Source organism: Pongo pygmaeus, chromosome 19 (genome assembly GCF_028885625.2).
Source record: "Pongo pygmaeus isolate AG05252 chromosome 19, NHGRI_mPonPyg2-v2.0_pri, whole genome shotgun sequence".
Classification (NCBI taxonomy): Eukaryota; Metazoa; Chordata; class Mammalia; order Primates; family Hominidae; genus Pongo; species Pongo pygmaeus.
The window spans coordinates 31,593,715-31,603,353 of record NC_072392.2 but is presented as its reverse complement, the minus strand read 5'-3'; positions in this window follow the sequence as shown (position 1 = coordinate 31,603,353).

Sequence of the window (9,639 nt, the reverse complement as noted above, 5' to 3'; positions counted from 1 at the left end):
TATTTAAATTTTAGGGTAAATGTGCACAACGTGCAGGTTTGTTACATATGTATGCATGTGCCATGTTGGTGTGCTGCACCCATTAACTCGTCATCTAGCATTAGGTATACCTCCTAATGCTATCCCTCCCCCCTGCCCCCTACCCCACAACAAGCCCCGGTGTGTGATGTTCCTGTTCCTGTGTCCAAGTGTTCTCATTGTTCAAATCCCACCTATGAGTGAGAACATATGGTGTTTGGTTTTTTGTCCTTGTGATAGTTTGCTGAGAATGATGGTTTCCAGCTTCATCCATGTCCCTACAAACTACATGAACTTATCATTTTTTATGGCTGCATAGTATTCCATGGTGTATATGTGCCACATTTTCTTAATCCAGTCTATCATTGTTGGACATTTGGCTTGGTTTCAAGTATTTGCTATTGTGAATAGTGCTGCAATAAACATACGTGTGCATGTGTCTTCATAGCAGCATGATTTATAATCCTTTGGGTATCTACCTAGTAATGGGATGGCTGGGTCAAATGTTATTTCTAGTTCTAGATCCCTGAGGAACCGCCACACTGTCTTCCACAATGGTTGAACTAGTTTACAGTCCCAGGAACAGTGTAAAAGTGTTCCTATTTCTCCACATCCTCTCCAGCACCTGTTGTTTCCTGACTTTTTAATGACTGCCATTCTAACTGGTGTGAGATGGTATCTCATTGTGGTTTTGATTTGCATTTCTCTGATGGCCAGTGATGGTGAGCATTTTGTCATGTATTTTTTGGCTGCATAAATGTCTTCTTTTGAGAAGTGTCTGTTCATGTCTTTCGCCCACTTTTTGATGGGGTGGTTTGTTTTTTTCTTGTAAATTTGTTTGAGTTCATTGTAGATTCTGGATATTAGCCCTTTGTCAGATGAGGGGGTTGTGAAAATTTTCTCCCATTTTGTAGGTTGCCTGTTCACTCTGATGGTAGTTTCTTTTGCTGTGCAGAAGCTCTTTAGTTTAATGAGATCCCATTTGTGAATTTTGGCTTTTGTTGCCATTGCTTTTGGTGTTTTAGACATGAAGTCCTTGCCCATGCCTATGTCCTGAATGGTATTGCCTAGGTTTTCTTCTAGGGTTTTTATGGTTTTAGGTCTAACATTCAAGTCTTTAATCCATCTTGAATTAATTTTTGTATAAGGTGTAAAGAAGGGATCCAGTTTCAGCTTTCTACATATGGCTAACCAGTTTTCCCAGCACGATTTATTAAATAGGGAATCCTTTCCCCATTTCTGGTTTTTGTCAGACTTGTCAAAGATCAGATAGTTGTAGATGTGTGGTATTATTTCCGAGGGCTCTGTTCTGTTCCATTGGCCTATATCTCTGTTTTGGTACCATTACCATGCTGTTTTGGTTACTGTAGCCTTGTAGTATAGTTTGAAGTCAGGTAGCATGATGCCTCCAGCTTTATTCTTTTGGCTTAGGATTGACTTGGCAATGCAGGCTCTTTTTTGGTTCCCTATGAATTTTAAAGTAGTTTTTTCCAATTCTGTAAAGAAAGTCATTGGTAGCTTCATGGGGATGGCATTGAATCTATGAATTACCTTGGGCAGTATGGCCATTTTCATGATATTGATTCTTCCTACCCATGAGCATGGAATGTTCTTCCATTTGTTTGTATCCTCTTTTATTTCATTGAGCAGTGGTTTGTAGTTCTCCTTGAAGGGTCCTTCATGTCCCTTGTAAGTTGGATTCCTAGGTATTTTATTTTCTTTGAAGCAATTGTGAATGGGAATTCACTCACGATTTGGCTCTCTGTTTGTCTGTTATTGGTGTATAAGAATGCTTGTGATTTTTGCACACTGATTTTGTATCCTGAGACTTTGCTGAAGTTGCTTATCAGCTTAAGGAGATTTTGGGCTGAGATGATGGGGTTTTCCAGATATACAATCATGTCATCTGCAAACAGGGACAATTTGACTTCCTCTTTTCCTAATTGAATACCCTTTATTTCCTTCTCCTGCCTGATTGCCCTGGCCAGAACTTCCACCACTATCTTGAAAAGGAGTGGTGAGAGAGGGCATCCCTGTCTTGTGCCAGTTTTCAAAGGGAATGCTTCCAGTTTTTGCCCATTCAGTATGATATTGGCTGTGGGTTTGTCATAAATAGCTCTTATTATTTTGAGATATGTCCCATTAATACCTAATTTATTGAGAGTTTTTAGCATGAAGGGCTGTTGATTTTTAGGTAAATATTTTTTAAGATTACCTGCCCACAAACATAAACTACCTATTGAGCCCTGCTTGTACTTTGATGGGCATATGCACATATACACTCAGAGTTGAATGTGGCTACTTTAAATGGCTTCTGCCATTCTCATAAAATAATTAGCAGATTATCCAGTTTATAAACTTGGTGACATTGCTATATAAGATACTGGAAAACAAATTCCATTATATAATATTTGCAGAGAGAAGTTTTGAAATTGATAAGCCACTTTTCCAGGATTTTTTATGCTAAATACAGTTGTTTGGATAAGGACATTCTTATAGATACCTGGCTTCATAACTAATACAAGCAATTGATCATAACATACCCACAGTTAATTGTTTTCTTCACTTTTGCCCTACAATGGGTGCTCTTAAATTCCTTTGTAATATCTTTAAAGGCACAAAAGTAAGAAATGGAGAGAAAAATAAGCCTGAGAAGTCTTTGGGCTCCAAAAATCTTTTCTCTTGGTAACCATAGCAGCTCGTGACTCAATAAAATGATAAAAAGACTTCATATTTTGGGGTTAAAAAAACTTGAATATGTTAGTTTTTCTGACAAAGATAATCAAATACGACAATTGCTAAATCAGGATATTAAAACTATCATCTCAGGATAATAACAATTACGTATTTTCCTGTTGAAACTTTAGATTCTTTGTTTTTGTCATTGTCCCTTAAGGAAAACCTATCTGTCCTTGTGCCCCAGTAGCACTCCACATCTTCGGTAGATGTGAGTTTACATTTTTTATCACTACTTTTGTGCTTGAGAGCATGCTTTAACATTTCTTGTAGTGCTTTTCTGGTGGTGATAAATTCTTTCACCTATTATTTTAACCTTATTAAAGTGTTAATTTTGCCTTTTGAAGATTATTTTCACTGGATATATAATTCTGAAATGACTTATTATTTCTTCTCTATACTTTAAATAATTTTTAGATTTTCATTTAGCTTACATTTGTTCTGATGAGAAGTCAGAAGTATTTTTTATCTTTATTCCCTTTTCTATTACACGTCTTTTCTCCTGCCTACAATTACGAATTTTGAATTGTATTACTATGTTGATATTCTACATCTCTCCACTGTCTTCCTTCTTTTCCTCTGAATCCTTGGACATATTTTAATACCAGCTTAATAATGCTTGTTTTTATTCTTAACAACATCATGGCTATCTTAGGTCTGTTTCTATTGCTTATTTTTCTCCTAATTTTCTCATAGGTTTCTGCTATTTTTGCACTTTTAATAATCGTTTTTATTTTATATTTGACATTTTTCATACTATATTATTTAGATTCTAGACTTCCATATTTGGTGGAAGTGTGTTGAATTTTATTTTGAGCAGACAGTTAATTTACTGGCACATTATTTTGATCCAGTTGGTGCTTGTTTTTAAGTTTTTAAGGCTGATTTAAGAGTATTTCTTCTGATAGGAGTAGATGAGCCCTACTTTGGAAGCTGACTTTCCTGAGTTCTTATTTAAACACTGGGAGATGCTCAGTGAGTCTTTTCACTTTGGCTAGTTGAAACCCTAATGGCTTTCAACATTGTTGAACCAGTGAAATCCTCATTCCACTCATTGCCCCTTAGAAACTGTTCTCTGCATGGCCTTGTGAAATCTTACTCTGTACATGTATAATACGTTTTTCACTCAAAAAATTCAAGAAGACTCATTTGTAGATTTTTAGATCTCTTTCTCAGTTCAATGTTTTCTTCTCTGGAATGTTCTTCATAAATTCCAGCCACCTCAGCTGCATCCTACAATCAGTTTCTCCATTCAGAAAAATTGCGGCTATCTATTTGGGCTCCTCTTTCCTTTTCTGCAATTTTGGAAGTATCCCTATATAAAAGGCCAGCTTTAAATGTGGAGTTCACTTCAAGGATCACGACTCTATGCTGTGTGTTGTACAATGCTTTAAAATGGGCACAGGGTACATTTTGTCTAGTTTTATAGTTGTTTACAGCAGAAGATTCAGTCTGAAATCCATTATTTTTTTACAGCCAGAACCAGATGTCAAGCACTCTGTTTTTTAAAAAAGCACATATTGTGTACCTACTATCTTCCATGTACCATACCAGGTGTGTTCAAACAAGTCAGCTTTTACTATTTGTTGTTCCCCATGAAGGGCTTACATTTTATTTTTTTTTCAGAGAGAGGGCTTAGGCAGATTTTTATTCAATATCTACGCATTTGCTCATGCTGACTATTTCTGGTATATTTTTACATACTTCCTAAATACTGTTTGTCTTGCAAGATTTATGGCACTTCTTTTTTGCATGTTTTTCTAATTCATCTCCAAAATCAACCTTTCCCAACTTCATTTGTTCATAAGATACTTGTAAATTCACCTCTGTTATAGCATTTACCCTGTTGAATTATAGCTATCTCTGTATGAGTCATAAAAACCTAGCAAAATTTTAGGCTGCAACTGCCACTTTCCTCTCTTTGTGACTTAGCTTGTCACAGTTACAAGTGCACATATTAGGCCATTTCTAAGGGTTCATTGTACTGAATACATGCTACCTAATTTAACTCACATAATAATCTTGTGAGGTATATAGTATAATTATCATTATGTTTAATAAATGAATTGAGTCTCATATAAGTTAATTATTTATTCTAGTTTACTGTCAGTGATAGAACTGAATTCTGAATTCAAGCTCCGTGTTTGGAACTCCAAATCTACTAATCATCACTATACCACATTTATCATGCATTGCCTTCACTCTTGTTAGCCTGACAAATAGGAAAATAATACAATAATCCTTAAATATCAGTACTATCTCATACAATTTCATATAACTCATACAATTTTAATCACAATTGAAAAGGTCTATACAGCTTAATTAGTCTAACTCCCCATTCAATGGCCGTATTTTCTCTACAGTATTCCTAACCATAAGACTTTGTTTTGACCCTGCTGTTTGTGTCCCCCATCCCTTAAAGCAATCCATGTATGATAGTAATTATTAATTCCTTAGAGTAGTTTACATACACCATCCTAAAACTTGTATCCACCATTTCTTTCTCCACCCTTAAAGGCTGTATAAAATTTCTCCCCTTGGTCATTCATTGGCAAGCCCTCAAATATTTGAAAACAACTAATGTTGCCTTAAGTCCTCTTTCTTTCAAGGTAAGCATCTTTAGTTGCTTTTCTTTGCTCTTCTTCTTAGATTGGTTTCTACTCTTTACATCAAATATTTTCTGTTTGTGGACAAGATTTTAAGAAATCTAAAACTATGAAACATACTGTCCTGTATGATCATAGTAATCTGTGAGGCTATTATTATCTTAGGTGTTATTACAAAGCTGTTACTTTCCCTTTCCAAGATGAACAACATAACAACATGAATAAAGAACATTTTCCCTCTAGTAACTAGATGTGTTAGAGTAACTATGATTTACAGATGAAAACCTAGGGCCAGAGCCTTCCTGTAGGATATTAGACTTCCTTTTCAAGAGGTGGCCCCCTATATAATATTTTTAAATTATCTGCCCTCTTCCTTCAATTCTGTCACTCTGTTATACCCTTTGAAAAGAGACAGTGAAGGAGTTATATTTGGAAATATGCCCCATATTTTTTCTGATCACTGGAATGCAGAGATGAATATGAATTTTATGAGTCTGTAGAGTTAGGGAGTACATATTTTCAGTAATTAATTCTACAATCTTAAAATATCTCTCACCGTAAATCAACAGCTGAATGGTGGGAGTTGGACATAATGGAGAAAATATGGACTAAAGAGATTATGAATAGGTATTGTAGATAATCCATATTTTAATTGGGTGAATTAAGTAAACTCTTGGATGGATTAAAAGGTTAGGTTCTGGTTAGATGTGGTTTTCCCTTATGTTCCAGAAATATGTCAGCTTCCGATTTACAACAAAGGCCCAAATTCACAAAAAGAGAAAGACACCTCCTTCCCTACCTAGTAGAAGAAACTAATATTGTCATCAGACCATCCATATGCCATTATTTTTTTATATTACTCAGACTATAATAGGTAGTGAACTTTCAATAATATATCACCTGATCTTTTGGTGTTTATATGAGAAACCTGTAATTTTTCTCTGATAAAGAGAATGAGCCCATGAGCCAATATACCTGACAAATGTGTAAAGGCAGGGGCAGCACCCAGGTGTCCCTGAGAAATCTATCTCTGTCACTGCTTTCTCAGGGCTGCGGAGGATACATATCTCATGCAAGCACACACTTGCACTCACATGTGTGCATGTTTACCCTCTGGATTAGCCCAATTCTCCATTCACCTTTAGTTTTGCCTTGTATTTTGGGAGTTCAGATTAGAAAACTGATCTAATCCATCCACATTTCTGGCATCTCTAAGCTTATATGGTATCAATGACCTCATGATCCTTTAGATTTATTTTTAATTTCTGAGTATTTACTTTCAAGGGTTAATTAACCTTGGTGAAATCTTAAAATCTTCAGCTAAAGATATACTACATGACAGGCATACAATTTTGGAACTGCTTTGTTATGAACCTATACAAGGTAAATTGGCAGTGGTCACATATTAAAGTAGCTGCTTGAACAAACCTTAATGGCACAGCTTCCATCTCAGGACTTATTAAGATCCAGTGGTTGCTTAAAGAGAAATTAGTTTGTTTGCTATAATTTGTTGAGGAAATCACCATACAATATGCCATTAGAGTGCACATATTTCTTGTAAGATACCTGTGGTAAAGCTCTTCCTGTCATCCTAAACTGGAGAACGTACTGAAATTAGCTTGCATCATGAAAGTTTAGATGCAGCTGAAAATTCAGACAATTGTTTTATCTTAAAAGCTATTTTCACTTTTTCATTGCCACATTTAAAAGTTAAGGTTTATAGAGAAATATTCTCAAGTGATTATGGAACAAGTGCAGGAAAATAGAAGAATAAAAATATGTATTTCAAGACATCAATTCTAATTCTGCTTCTAAAAATAGTCAGTGTGCAAAGCTGCAGTTGCTGGGGCATTGCTTCAATGAAGCTGCATCGTCACCATCAACTACATTTTCAGGATCCACAATCTTCATATATATACTTTACTTTTTAACATTATAGAGGAAGAAAGTGTAATAATTTGGTGGGAACTTCCTCCTATGTATGATATAGGAAGGTAGACAAATTAGCATCTGCCCATGCTATGATGATCACAGGAACAATCTTGCAGCTGACAATGCCAAGAAATTACTGTCCTTGAATAACGTCAAGCTTTAAATTTTTGATTACTGAAATTTCAGTAACAAATATTGCAATCAAAATTGAATTTCATAAAACTTTGGATTCATTCTACGATAGTTAATATTCAGCTTCAGGTGAATAATGACGTGATACTCGGCCTTTCAGTGTTCGGCCAAATATTTATTTGGTGCATCTCTATATATATTTGCAGATTTTAAAATATTTTTTTCTGCTGCATATCATCATAACTGATACACATACACAAACATACACACAAAATCTTATGGAAGTCAAATGCAAACAAATACACAAAGAACATATTATAGGAAAATGTGAAAAAAGAAAACATTCAAAGCAGAGATCATTACATAAGATGACAAAACTGAAACTAAACATATCTTCACTGTTATATGTAATGAAATAAAATTAATAATTAAAGCAAAATACTTATATTGGACAAGAAAAAATGTGTTGATAATTCTGTTAGCTCCACCTAAATCCTTTATCTGACTTTCAGTACTCTGTTCTGTGCTCCAGGAGGTGAACTCCTAAGACTTTATCATTCAGGTTCCTCTGCCAGCTAGCTCCTAGTTGAATTGGATTAATGTAAGGCACTGGCAGTGGGTCAGATGGCAGAAGGAGAGAGAGAGAAATCCTGATACCTATTCCCTGCTTTCTTCCTAATTCTTTATGAATGTAGTTTCTACCAGATACCTCTTCTCCACAGCACCAGCTCTTTCTAGGCTTCAATAATGCAAATTATACACCTTGCCCCTTCAGGTCTAGGGATGGTAACAGTGTTTCACTATTCCTGGCATCTGAGTATTACAGCAACCTTTGCTGGGGTTTTAAATCCTGCTCTAACTGAGGTAAGTAGTCCATTCACCAAAGTCTCTATTGTAGACCATTGAAGCAGATTTCTTTTTCTTTTCTTTCTTTCTTTTTTAATAATAGTGATGGGGTCTCCCTATGTTGCCCAGGATGGTCTCGAACTCCTAGGCTCAAGTGATCTCCTGCCTTGGCCTCCCAAAATGCTGGGATTAGAGGTGTGAGCCACCATACCAAGCCTGAAGCAGATTTCTGTTTTATACAAGGGTCCTAATTAATGTAGAAGCTATTACAAAATGAGGTATGTAAGAATATCTCTTTTTTAGGGAATAACAGGTAGCTATACCTTGTACCGCCTACCACACAGAAAGAGCAGAGTGACTGAGAGGCTTCTCTGGATTTTGGAAGTAACATGACTACAGTTGTGTGTATTCAAACCTATTACAGGCTAACTCACAAGTCTACCCATTTAGAACAAAGAGCTCTTTGCAGCAGGTTCAGTCTGTGCTGTAGGCTCCTCTGCTGTGTGGGTATTTTGACTCAGTAGATCTAAGTATCTGGCTTAGAGTAATGCTGTTTGAAGCTTCTAAGTAACCCCAAGAAGACAATCACAGTTCACCTAGCTAATGATTTTGGAACAAACCTATGTCCCCTTCTGGCAAATATTTTTATGTGTTTAAGAAGTCTGGCTTGTCATCATGTAACTATGTGATTTGAAGTGTTCACCATCAAGTGGGTGCTATCCAAGTTATCAAATCTTAAAATTGTGCTTGAAAATTAGCAGGTTATTATAAAATGAAATTGATATGGGTGACATTAAGGCTGAACAGGAAGGGGAGTCACAAGTATATTGAATGAGCTGGTGGCTCAGACCTTTATTAGCTATTCCTGCTTAGTTATCAAATTTTCCTCAACCCTCATTCATATTCAACAGGGGAATCCCCTAAAGAGAAGGTGCTCAACAATCAGGTAGATTAGGTGTCTGATCTTTCCTGTGGATGTCTATCAAGCTTTCTCCCAGTGATACCGGTGCTTACTTAGTGGAACCATGCAAAAAGTAATCATAGTTGCATGGATGGTAAATATGCATGAACTCAACACAATGGACTACCCTTTAGCAACCCTGATCTGTCTACTATCACTGAGTGTCCAACTTGTCAATACCAAGGGCCAATGTGTTCCTGATATGGCACCATTTCATAGGGACACCAACCAGGCACCTGGTGCCAGGGTGATTACATTGAATCCTTTATACTGTGGAGTAAGCAATCATTTGTCCACATAAAACCAAATACACATTCTAGAAATGGGTTTCTCTTCTCTGCCCTCAGTGCTTCTACCAGTGTCACCATATGTCACCTTATAGAATGACTTATTCATTGCCATAACATC